General features: G+C 51.2%; 1 protein-coding gene across 3 annotated transcripts in view; it reads left to right on the forward strand.

The window, feature by feature from the left end:
- Positions 1-12884, forward strand: part of GNAO1 (G protein subunit alpha o1) — a 170599-nt gene that overhangs the window by 109393 nt on the left and 48322 nt on the right. The gene's annotated exons all lie outside the window — the stretch shown is intronic.

The raw sequence follows: 12884 nt of genomic DNA on the forward strand, positions 1-12884 counted from the left end.
GCGTGCCACAGCCACCATTGCCAAAGGATTCCTTTCTGAACAGAAACCCGGGGCTCCTGGGTGGCTGTTTGGGGGAGACCACTTTGTAAGTGCAAGGCTCAGCTGCCACTAGCTTCTTCTCTGGTTATAAATAACAGGCTCTATTCTTAGCCCACCAGTCCTTGCTCTCCTCCCCTACCTTCCAGAGCCTCCGTCAGGGACCTTGGCTGTCCTTCTTGGAGACAGGCCATTCCTTGGCCTTTGGCAGGACCCATTCCTTTAATACGTGATCAGAAAATTCAATTATAAAACCAATTACTGATTTCCTGAGCTTTACAAGGGAGACATGAAAGTTTGATTAAGTTTGAATTCCTGTTTGGCCGATTGCCAGCCAAGGCCAAATGGGCTTGTGGGAGATTTTTGTTGTTGTTGATCCTGTTTTGTTTTGTGGCTGCACTCTTGGGGTTGAGAGGGGGAGGTACGTCGGTTTTGTGTTGTGGGTTCCCCCCACCACTTGCTGAATGGCTGTTCCGTGTTGTGATGCATGAGATGTAAATCCCCCAAAGACCCGTTGCCAGGGCGACAGGCTCCGGATCGAGCTCTGCTAAACAAAGTCCTTCAGCTTTGAAGGGGGCGGCATTTGTTTCCCATACGGAGTCCAGCTACAGCGGCCTCAACAAAGCCTCGTTCAAGGGCGCCTGCATGAACGGGGGTACAGAAGTGGCGCACTGGTCCCTTTAGAGTAGCTTCAGCAGTGTGGCTGGGCTCTCTCTGCCTGCTCCCTGCCCCTACCCAGGGGACACACACATGCCGAGGCCTAGGATCAAAACGTCAAAAGTCCTGTGTCTCTGCCCAGGTGCTCACATCTCTCCAGAACCTCCCCAGAACCAGCAGGTGACCACAGCCTGCTGGGCCCGGGCAGCAAAGTCTCTGGTCAGGTAGGGATTGGAAAGCAAACCTTTGTCTCTAGTCAAAGTGCCTTGGCTTTTCAGGACCTTCTGGAAAACCAAACAGAGCATGTGGTGGCCTTGGAGCTGGCTGAGGCTCCGAGTTGAGTTGGTTCTGGGACCCAGGTTCCTTCGCTAGAAATAAAATGAGAAGCTCCCAGTGCTTTGGAAGCTGTAACCATCCCCGAACTCTTCCTACAAGAGGCATATTATCCAAAAAGTGGTGATGGGACCCCGCTCAATAGTGTCTTCCATAGGCCTAAAACTCCCCAGTTAGAGATGGAGCCCTTTGGGGTTTAAAGACTGTTAGGTCTCTAGGAATCCTGGTTGAAGTACCAAAACCCCTGGTTAGAGAATCATCTTCCAGGGGTGAGTAGCCATCAGCCAACTGAAAAGACAGCCCTTTGGGAGTAGGATATGGGATTCCCTGTGCCCGGGGTGGGGTCGGATAAATTCTCCCTGCCTCCCAGCACAGTCAAGGCCAGGTCCCAAAGTCACCCCTTACACCAGAAAACGTTCGCACCTCTAATGTGTGCGTGGTGCTCCACACCTCACAAGGCACTCACACCCTGCTCCTCGTTCTCAGGGCAGCCTCACGAGCCAGCCCGTCTTGACCCCCGTGCAGATTAGCAAGCGAGGCTCAGAGAAGTCCAGTGCCTTGCCCAGCATCACACGGATGGTGAGGCCAGATCCCGAACTTGGGCCTGGGACTTCTGAGTCTAACCCAACCCTGTTTCTTCTGCACACACAGCCTCCAGCTGCATTGAGGCCACAGGCACAGGGCACCCACTATGTTTGATTGGCTTGTTTGTTTGTTTTTACAAGGTGAGAATTTTTTCTAAGGTTTGAATTTGAGGGGTTTTCTTTTTTTTTTCCTTCTCTCTCTCTTTTTTTTTTTAACGAAACTGTGACAGCTTCCCGGTGGAGTTGTAATTAGGAAATTCTGGGTTAGTCAGCAAGGCAGAATTGACAAATAACCAGGCAGTGCTGGATGGAGGACTTTTTCCCTCCTTAGAAATTCAGGTTCTACCAAATTGGGGAGATAGAGTGGTGAAGATGGGGGAAATGTGTGCAGCTGTGCTGGGCCAGGGAGAGCAGATTCCCTCCTTCATGCACAACTAGACAAGAAAAATGTAGCCATCTTTGTGGGGCTTGCGTTTGTGTAAACGTGTAGACACGACGTAGTGTGGGAAAGGTGGGGAAAAGCAGGTGAAGGAAGAACCCAGGTTGGGGTCAGAAACCCAGGCTTTGGCAGAAAGAGTATTGGTACCCCAGATGGAGGGAAGGGTTCTGGAGGCAAGTGCCTGGATAAGCCCCACTGTCAACTCCTCTTCAGCCCGCACTTCTGAGTGACAGTGATGATGGTGGGCAGTGAACAACCAACCACCCCATAAATGGAGCTTTGCACCAGCCCCTGCCCTTTCTGGTGTCACCCTGACATGCTTCCTTTTAATAGTAGAGTATCTATTTTAATAGGAATCCAAAAAATATGTGGCCTGTTCCGTTCAGGATCGCCAAGATATCAGAAGGCCAAAGTAAGGACTTAACTTTTTCCAGAAGTGAGTCAGGTAAAAGAGTCACGCTGTGCCCTGAAGGGCAGGGGTTCTAAAAGCAGGACAGAGGGGTCTGGAGTCTGGGGATCCTCGCCTGCCCAGAGGAGCTAGGTGAGTCTGTGATCCTGCTCATTTTACAGATAAGGAGACTGAGGCTCAGAAAGGGCGGAGTGACTTTCCCGTGGTCACACAGCCGACAGATGACAGAGCCAGGACCTAGCACCAGGCCTGCCTGACTCCCAAGGCCGGGTCAGCAGCCCCAGGGTGGCTCAGAGCACACAGCCCAGGTGAACATTCTCATCTTCACTCCGGTGGGGGGAAGCCCCCTTCTGGGGCTGTCTGCCGGAGAAAGGAAGCTTTTCTGGTTCTTTACTGAAAGGTTAATGGAGGTGAATCCCACTCTGGGGAGGTGGGGCCCTGGGCCTGCTTCCTCCAGTCGGCGTCTGATTCTCTCAAAGAAAAGCCTTTTCAGAAAGGGCCTGGCGTGGCGCTGCATGTGACGGGCAGAGCAGCCACTGCCAAGCGGTCACTGTGCGGCCTGTCCTGGCCACCCCCCCCCGCCGGCTCCGCCCCCATAGGGCCCCCCCACCACCTTTTCTCCCTTTCTTTTCTTCCCCGGTCCCTCCCAGCTCTTCCTTTTCTTCTTTCGTTCCTGTCTCTGAATCACTTTTTCCAATAAGCTGTCTACTCAGTATATCAAATAACTCCCTGAATGATTTCTGAAAGCCTCCTCCCGAGAGCCGAACCTCAGAGTTGGAAACACATTTAGATTTATGTGAGACCAGGGTTTCAGAACATTATTAAATTTGCATGGGGAGCCAGCAGAGGAGCCTCTTGCACAGCGTACATGGTGAGGAACGAGCATCTTCAGCAGGATAGGAAGAGTCACACAGGCAAGTTTGCCAAGAAATCAGCCCCGTTTTCCCAGGCGTCAGGGAGCGGCCTCTCCCCAGACAATCAGAATGGCTCTTGTGGCTTAGGAACCGTTTGGATCCCTGTGTTTTCAAATTGGTCAGGTTCCTAATCAGGGATTCGGGGGCTGTAACCCCAAAACTAAAAGGAAGATGGGGGAGGGGTGTGCACACATATGCACACACACGTGTGTATTTGGACGTGTACTTCCGGGTGTGGTTTTGTGTATGTTTGGCCGTGTGCTTTCCCTAAGGAGAGGGCCTCTAGCTTTCATGACATCTCGGAGGGACTGTCTATAATCCTGAAAAGTTTCCATTAAAGACCTACTATGTGCCAGGCATGTAGACTGCTAGCTGAAGCCTTTGAGAAGAGTAACTCTCATGGAAATTAGAGCTCAGAGAAGAAAAAATGACTAACAAGAACAGCCAGATGGTGGCCTCACAACGCAAAGGATTTAAGCAAGCAGGTGCAATAAGTGGGTGGCTGCTTGAAGTCAAGGTGGTAACCACCTGGCTTCTCCCACAACTCACCCTTGGCCAGCCGTGTGGCATGTAACAGCTGACATCTGCTGACTGCTCACCATGTGTCCGGCACTGTCCTCAAAGGCTTATATTCGTCCCTGTCATCCTCATAACACCCCAGGAAGTTGGAACTATCCAACAGGTTGGATTGCTAAGGCTTGGTGAGGTCACACAGCTAGTGGTAGAACCAGGACCAAAACATAGGGTCACCCGCCTCCAGATGTCTCACTGGGTAAAATACTTGCCTCTCCAGACTTCGGGTTTCTCACATGTAAAATAGGATGATTCCCTGTTTGGCTTTATCCCAGAGAAGCAAACAGAATATCTTTTGGGGGCACCTGGCTGTCTCAGTCAATAGAGCATGTGACTCTTGATCTTGGGGTTGTGAGTTCAAGCCCCCCACTGATCCCTTAAATAAATAAACTTAAAAAAAGATATTGCTTTCCTAGGTAACTGAGCAAAACAAAATTTTTTAAGAACATCTTTTTTTTTAACATTTATTTATTATTTTTGAGAGAGCATGAGCAGGGGAGGGGCAGAGAGAGAGGGAGACACAGAATCTGAAGCAGGCTCCAGGCTCTGAGCTGTCAGCACAGAACCCGAGGTGGGGCTCGAACTCGTCAACTGCGAGATCATGACCTGAGCCGAAGTCGGACGCTCAACCGACTGAGCCACCCAGGCTCCCCTTTAAGAATATCTTTTAAAACATAAACTTCGTTTATGTCCGACTTCGGCTCAGGTCGTGATCTCGCGGTCTGTGAGTTCGAGCCCCGCCTTGGGCTCTGTACTGACAGCTCAGAGCCTGGAGCCTGCTTCAGATTCTGTGTCTCCCTCTCTCTCTGACCCTCCCCCATTCATGCTCTGTCTCTCTCTGTCTCAAAAATAAATAAACGTTAAAAAAATAAATAAATAAAACATAAACTCTTACACAAACAGGTCTGAAAATCACACCCCTGCTTTTGGCCCGGGCGCTCTTGATGGTACCGATGGCACATCTGTGGCCGTGGCCCAGGCATTCCTGAGTTTTCTCGGGCTGCTTCCGGGCTACCAGTTGAACCCAGTTGCGAGGAGTTTTACTTAAACCTCATTTTACGAAGTAGGGTCTGACCTGGTCGTCTCCCACTAATTTGTCAGGGTTCCCAGCTAACAGGTGTAGTTCCAGAAGCCTGACACTCACCACTACTGGTTCCCCGAGGTGCAAGGCCACCTCAGACTTCTGAGAGCTCCGATCTCCACCCGTGTGGCCGGTATGAATACAGGCTGGCCGATGCTGACGGCGGTTAGTGTTGACAGTGGTTGACAATAGCAGAGCTACGGTGGTCTGGAAAATGGAGTTGAGGCCTACTTGAGCAACACAGTTGATTGACAGTCTTCCATTTCAAGCCCCCTGGAGTATCACCGGACTGCGTAACATACTTCGCTAAGTCCGTTGGGGTGACTCGGATGTGCCTTTGAGGATCAAGGCTCTTGAGGCGAGGTAGAGCCGACAGGCTTTGGGGATCGGGAAGATCCAGACACACCCCAGCTCTAGCTTCCAGCTCCGGGACCCCTTAGACTGCATCGTCCGCAACCTTGCTCTTAGTTGTTTATCCAGGGGATGAAGAGGCTCCGAGAGGCAGGGCCATTTTCCTGTTGACTCTCTAAGCACTTATCAGAGGCAGGTAATTTTTTTCATTATTGTTATGTGTGTGCATGTGCGTACAGAGAGATTGGTGGTTTTTTATTTATTTGGCTGCTATAATTTTTTTGTTTTGTTTCGGTGAGTTATTTTTAGCTAAACCCCTGACTTAGACTTGTTTCACTGTGCGTTTGTCGCAAGTGGAACCCAGCTCAGCCATTCTGCCTGATTGAAGGGTTCAGTCAAGCAGCTCTAGACAGATGCGATTAATAAACCACAGTGGCCATTATGTTGAGTTCTTACTATGTGTCCCGCTGAGCGCTTGACTGCACTCTGTCATCATCCCCATTTTGCAGATGAAGATAGACTCCAAGAGGCTAAGGAAGCCTGGTTCCCAAGTCCAATTACTGCTCATGGTGTTGCTGTCTGGAAGTGTGGGTGTGGGCCGAAAGTCCTGGGACCCTGAGCGCCCCCACCCACGGGTCCCACCAGCTCATCCCGACAGCCGCACCTGCGTCCTGCCTCGTGTTGATGTGAACTTTGTCTCCTCGATCTGCAGCTCAGAATCTGCTGCTTCTAGCCCCTCTGCCACCCCTTTCTGCCTGGAGTATTCAGTTCTCAGGGACACCGGCACCAGCCCAGACAGGCTGAGGCTCCCTGGGCCCCTGGCTACTTATCAGTGCAAACTGTGGCCTCTGACCGATGGGTGTCCACCACCACCTGTTCCTTCTCTCCTTGCCAAGCCCCGCTTCCCGCTTCCCGGCTAGCCTGCACTTGCTCCCACCTCCGTGCTGGGAGTTACCAGCTGGGCCAACATTGACCCTATAGCCTTGAGCCGGCCCCTTCCTATGCCTCACTTTCCCAACTTGTATGATGAGGGAGCATAAACAGCATCATTTCTAAGCACCCTTCCAGCTCTGACACCCCCCCAAACCTTTCTCATCTGATGGCTGCAGTAGCCTCCTAGGTGTTCTCTCTGTGGCCACTCTCTGTGACCTCCTGTGGCTTCCCACCACACCCAAAATAGAAGTCTAACTCCTTTCCGTGGTCAGCAGGTAGCAGTGCCCTGTGTGATGGGGGTTCCCACACTGACTGCTGCTCAGAAGGGGCCTTGAGCACGGCCAGCCCACCAGCCTGCCCACCCTTATCAATACAGTCACTGTGTATATCGATTCTTCCCCTAACCTGTGTCCTCAACTTTATATGTGTGTCTTGCCCTGACATTTCCCTTTTCTTACACACCCCCAAATTAATAAAAACAGCTGCTTATAATTAATTGAATGAATCATGGAAAAACGCTTTTTTTCTATCTGTAAATAATTCCACCTAAAATTTTTCTGGGAGGATAAAATGCTGGGGCCAGCATCCAACAAACACCCAGTGCATATTGTCTAGCTTCCCAGCTGCAGCTCACGGACATCCTAGCGCCATCTCTGGAACTCCCCATGGCCTGAAACGGGACCTCCGTGGGCCATCAAGGTGGAATCAGTGGAAAAGGGCCACAGGAGTTGTAAGCAGCCTTTGACCACTAATCCCGCCACTTCCAGACGGTTTCACATGACTTCAGTCCACCTTTTGTGTGGCCAGCTCTGTGCCCTGTCCCATGGCTGGGGTGGGTTGAAGACACCCCCAAGAGGGATCACAGTCTTGTTTTCAAGACTGACACAAGGATGCCCATTCAGCAACCAACTGCGATCCGGAGCCCGGTGTAGGACCTCAGAAGAGAGCCAGGTACGGAAGCCGGTGCGCAAAGCCTTCCCAGAACAGAGACACTCCACCATCATGGCCTGGTGCATGAAATGAGCTACAGACATGCCCAAGGAACCCTCTCATGTTCACTTCAAGGTTCCATACTGATACCATCATTTTGTCCGGGGACCCTGACGTGGGCAAGGTCGGGAAGACGCCCGTATAGCAGAGCTGGAGTCGGCATCTGAGGTGGCGAGGCCTTGGGCAGAGATTTCACCTGGGACGGGCGAGCCCCTCCTGATGGTTGAACTTTTTAAGTACGTGGGTGCTTGTCACAGCACTGCAGAGTATGATGCTTTCAGTGACCTTGGGCATGATCACATCCAAAGAGAGGCAGAGATGTGGTGTGAGAGCTACCATTGACCCCCAGCCCTTGACCCTGGCAGTCACTGCTTCTCCATCACAGCGCTGAACCTCACCTGATTGCTCTCAGGTAACCAGTGCCCCAGAGAGCCACTACTGTGATCAGATTTGGCCCTGACGTTGAAGCCAGCTTCAATGGTCTGGTCTACCTGGTACAGCTCACTTAACTTCACAGAGTACAGCAGGGGAAAGCGACCTGGAAGTACACAGTGGGGAGAATACCTATACCCCCATGTCTTCCAACCCCTTGGCATGATGCTTTTTGGCTCTTTCCCTGCCAAGTTCATTTGTTCAGCAAATGTTGACTGAGCCCCTGCTGGGTGCCCAGCTCAGTGGTAGATCCTAAATGCAAGAGGGAGCCTGTCATAGCACCCCTCAGGGTCCAGGGAGAGATCTGGAAACACATACCCTAGAAGGTGATGAGACCTACAGTCAAGTGCCACCCTCATGGGTGGCACTGAGCCCCTTGTTGCTGCCTCACTTGCTTCTCAGAGGCTTTGCCCGCCTGCTGGATACCTGTGTTCTGTTCAAGTCCTTGCCCCAAATTCTAGTCTTGTCTCCAGGGATGACCAAGACCTGTGGCCATCCCAGACAGGAAGATCACTGGTCCTTCCCCAAGCTGCTCTCGAGGTGTTCGTCATTTATTCAGTGGATCCAGGGAGATACTAACTTTCCATTAATGAAAATGTGTTTCTTTAATGTTCAAAATAAGGGATACGTTAGATGCACTGAACATAAGCACATCTTTTTAAAATTAACACTAACTTTTTGGGAGCTGAGGCTTTCATGTCCATCAACTGTAAGAAGAGAAGACGGGTTCCTCACAATTCCTGAGAGGAAGGAGCCCGTGTGGATTTAATTATGGAATTAGGCTCAGAAGTCGGTTTACAGTTCCTTTTTCTCTCTCTCTCTTTAATGTTGGCCAACAGTCTCCGCTTTTCTGAAGTTCGTGTTCTTTCTTCAGTTTTCATTTTTAGGACAGGTTTCCCCCACTACCCGAAAGCAGAGCATCCCTATGAGACCTTTTGTAAGCCAAATGGCATAAAGCTAAGAGTTAATTACTGTTAATTTATACGGAAAAATTTTTGAGCATCGCTAGACTCAAAAAGTAACCTTAATTTTAGGCTTTTCCTTGGGACACATACCTTGGGGCACATCTTGCTAAGGGATGCGCAGAGCAAATGAGATAAAGCACAGATGCTCAGAGACCCGGTTCAAAGCTCTGGTGGCTTGCTGCTGAGACGCTCAGTGCAGAGGCTCCCAGGGAAGGAGCTCGGCGGGGCGCTCACTGCTCGGGGTGTGCGCTGCCTCTGTGTCGGTTCACCATGGAAGAAATGTTGAATGCTGGGTTTGCTTTTCGCTTTTTTTTTTTTTTTTTTTTTTTTTTTTTTTTTTTTTTTTTTTGGTAAAAGTGAAAATCATCTGGGTTTTTTTCGGTTCGTGAAAACAGCTACTGACATAGGCCTCTCCTAAAAGAGAGGTGGCATAGGGGCGCCTGGGTGGCTCCGTCGGTTAAGCGTCTGACATTTGATTTGGGCATAGGTCATGATCTCATAGTTCATGACTTTGAGCTCCCCATGGGGCTCTGAGCTCACAGTGCTCAGTGCTCCCTGATTGGGATTCTCTCTCTCCCTGTCTCTCTGCCCCTCCCCTACTCACTCACTCTCTCTCTCTCAACAAATAAGTAAATAAACTTAAAAAAAAAAAAAAGAGAGAGAGAGAGAGAGGTGGCCTAATGCAAACTTTCAAAAAGCAGAGGATGCTCGTATTCCAAGCCAGTGTCTTCAGAGGAATATTAGAGGGTTTGAAATTGAGATAATAAAACAGCCCCCTTTACCCCTGCAAATAGCCCTATACCATCATTCATGACTCAGTTTCGGGATTTCACTGACCACCCACCTAGGACTGGCTGAGAGTTGGTGAGCTGGCCTGTCCCTTGGACATGCGTTGCACACATACGTGGTTGTGTCTGTATTCAGCTGACGTAGGTGGGCACCCGGGAAGGGCACTGCCTCCCCCATAACCTCACTTCCCCAGGTTTCCTGCAGAGACCTTGAGAGCAGGTTCCGGGTGGTCCCTTCTCTGCTTCCTTATCCCACCTTCAGCTCGCTCTCGGGTTTCCAGGGCTCCCAAGGACAGGGAGATGGCACCTGCTCTCCATCTCAGCTTCTGGCCTAGAGTTCATTCATCCCACAAGCATCACCCTGTGAATGAACTAAACAGTGAACAGAGCAGATGTAGGCCCTGCCCTCATGGAGCTCACAGTCTTTCTAGGAAGAGAAATAGTCACTGAGGAAACACACATATCCAGTTACACATTGCGATAAGTACTATTTAAGGGAAGAATGCTGGCGTGGGAACAAGAAGCCCCTGCTTTTAGATGGAGGGACGAGATAGTCAGGGAGAGCTGTCTCTAGGACTTAGATTTAAACTGAGATTGGAAGACTAAGAAGGAGCCAGTCTTGGAGACTTGAGCTATCAGGAGGAGCCGTGCAAAGGCCCTGAGCCAGAAATGAGCTTGTTTGTGTGTGGCAAAGCCTAGGAAGGGGGCAGGGTGGCTGGCAGGTGGTAAGTGAAGGCGAGGGTGCCTCAGGATGAGGTTCAAAGGGAGGCCAGACCCAGATCCTGCACTGCTTTGCAGGTAGCTTGGAATGATAGAGAGCCCTGCTCCCAGCCCCAAGGAGAGCTGTCTCCGGAGCTGTATTCATTTGCTAGGGCCGCCCCAACAGAGTACCCTAGACAAGGCGGCTTACACAGCAGGACTTTATTCTCTCACAGTTTTGGAGGCTGGTAGTCTGAGGCTATGGTGTCATGAGAGTTAGTTCCCTCAGAGGCCTCTCTCATTGGCTTGTGAGTGTCTGTCCTCTCTTGTGTCCTCACACAGTCTCCCCTCTGGAGGTGTCATAATCTCCTTCTAAGTATACCAGCCAGAATAGATGAGGGCCCAATCTAAAAACCTCATTTTAGGGCGCCTGGGTGGCTCAGTCTGTTGAACTTCTGACTTCAGCTCAGGCTGTGATCTCACTGTTCATGAGTTCGAACCCCACATCGGGCTCTCTGCTGACAGCTCAGAGCCTGCTTCAGATCCTCAGCTCCCTCCCTCTCTCCCTGCTCATGTGCTCGCGCATGTGCTCTCTCTCTCTCTCTCTCTCTCTCTCTCTCTCTCTCTCTCAAAAATAAATAAGCATTAGAAAAAATTTTAAGACCTCCTTTTAATTTAATTACCTCTTTAAAGACCCCCCCCCCCCCAGGGGCACCTGGGTGGTTCAGTCACTTAAGTATCCAACTTTGGCTCAGGTCATGTTCTCAGGGTTCATTAGTTCGAGCTCTGTGCTGACAACTCAGAGCCTGGAGCCTGCTTCAGATTCTGTGTCTCTCTCTCTGCCCCTCCCCTACTCACACTGTGTCTCTCTGTCTCTCAAAAATAAATAAACATTTTAAAAATGCCTAAAAAAAAAAAGACTCTCCCTCCAAACACAGTCACATTCTGAGGTACTGGGTGGGTAGGGCTTCAATATATGAATTTTGGGGGACACAGTTCAGCCCATAACTGGGCCCTCCCTGACATACTCCTTCAGGACAGGTTGGGGCTGTGGATCAGCGTTTGTAAAATTCTCTCCAGAACCCAGAGGAGACCCACCTAGGCTGCCCCCTCTTGGTTGGAAGAGATGATCGGCATGTTTAGGGGCAGCACAGACTTAGTACCAAACTGAAATTTTCTTACCCACAATTAGTCAGAATCCTCGACAGAGAATCGGAAACCTCCCCAGGTGTCATCAGTGGTATTAATGCAGGGTCCCCAGTGGCCTGTCCTTTAGGGACTGTCCTTCAACCATGCAGAGCTGGGTGGCCAGCAGAACCTAGGCAGGAAGGCGAGTGACAGGCTGAGCTGGGCCACCTGGCTGGCGAGTGGCCTGGTGAACACTGTTCTGGGGACAGTGCCGGCCACGCCACCCAGCCTCCACAGTTAGCATAGCCCCTTGCCCTTGCCTGGGAGAGAGGGCCTGGAAGGTGTTGTGCTGAATGAAATGGAAGAAGAACCCACAACACAACCTTCCCTGAGAACTCTCAGATCAGTGAGTTTTCAGCCGCCAGGGGAGCCCCGCTGCTGGAGGATGGAGGCGTGTGCAGACCCACAGTTAGCCTCGGTGTGCCCTCCCCCCACCACCTTATCCTGAAGATAAAAATAACTACAAGGAGGGAGATGTCCTAGAGAAATTACCTTGAAATTCGGAAACATGAAGCCTGGCTCCATCTAATTAAGATGACATTTTGCGATGGGGGGGGGCGGTGTAGGGAGAGGCCTGGGTGGCATTTTAAATTGCAAGCTGATTGTGCGGCCTCTCTAATTTTGGTTCTGAGCAAAGTTTCCAGTTGGAACAGAGGACCGACTTCAAAGGAATCGCCTACCGCTGGCCAGGCAAAGGGAGTGAAAAGAGCAGCATGGGGCCTCGGGGCACAATGTGGCTGGGACTGGAGTAAAGGCTTGGGCCCGCAGGGGGCCGTAGCCCTCGGGAGCCTGCTGTGCCTTTTAGGGGATCAGTGGACCCACTCCTGGGAGGAGAGCTAATTGAAGCAGTGGCCTTGCCCTTGAAGAATGAGCTTTTGTCCTGCCTGGGCCATCGTGGGGGCACTTATTGGGCAGAGCTCTGGCCTGAGCTGGCCGTAGGCATCGCCCCACCCCAGGCTCCCCCTGTGCTATAGAAACAGGCCTGGTTCTTGTGTAATAGCCTCCCAGCATCCTCTTGGGGAGGGGCCACTCCCTCCTGGGGACTCCTCCCTGCCAGTCTCTGAGGCCCAAAAGGTGGAGAAGTCCCGCCCCCTCCCTCCCAGACTCCAGAAGAGGCCATCCCAGTCCCTTTCAACTTGGAAGACAGCGGATGGGCCTCCAAGTTGGAGGTGCAGTGACCAGCTGGCCCAGAGAGACACCTGAAGTGCAAGATACTGTTCTGCTTTCTGGAAAGAGCAGCCCCAGGTGTGATGAGCCAGCTACCCTCAGAAGCTCCTTCATGTGCTTCCTCTTGCCCACCCCGTGCTAGCTCACAAAGACGGCTTACCCAGGCAGATGTACCGTCACTGTAATTATTACTCATGCTACCAGCACCGATCCCCATGTGTGCACCTGCACCCGCACACCATGCTTTAAGCAGTTCACAGTTCAGAGAACATGTTTCCCTGGACCCTGGGTTCTCACAAACCATGGGAGGACAACATGGCATTTATACTTGAGGAAACTAAGCCA

Source organism: Felis catus, chromosome E2 (assembly GCF_018350175.1).
Source record: "Felis catus isolate Fca126 chromosome E2, F.catus_Fca126_mat1.0, whole genome shotgun sequence".
Lineage (NCBI taxonomy): Eukaryota > Metazoa > Chordata > Mammalia > Carnivora > Felidae > Felis > Felis catus.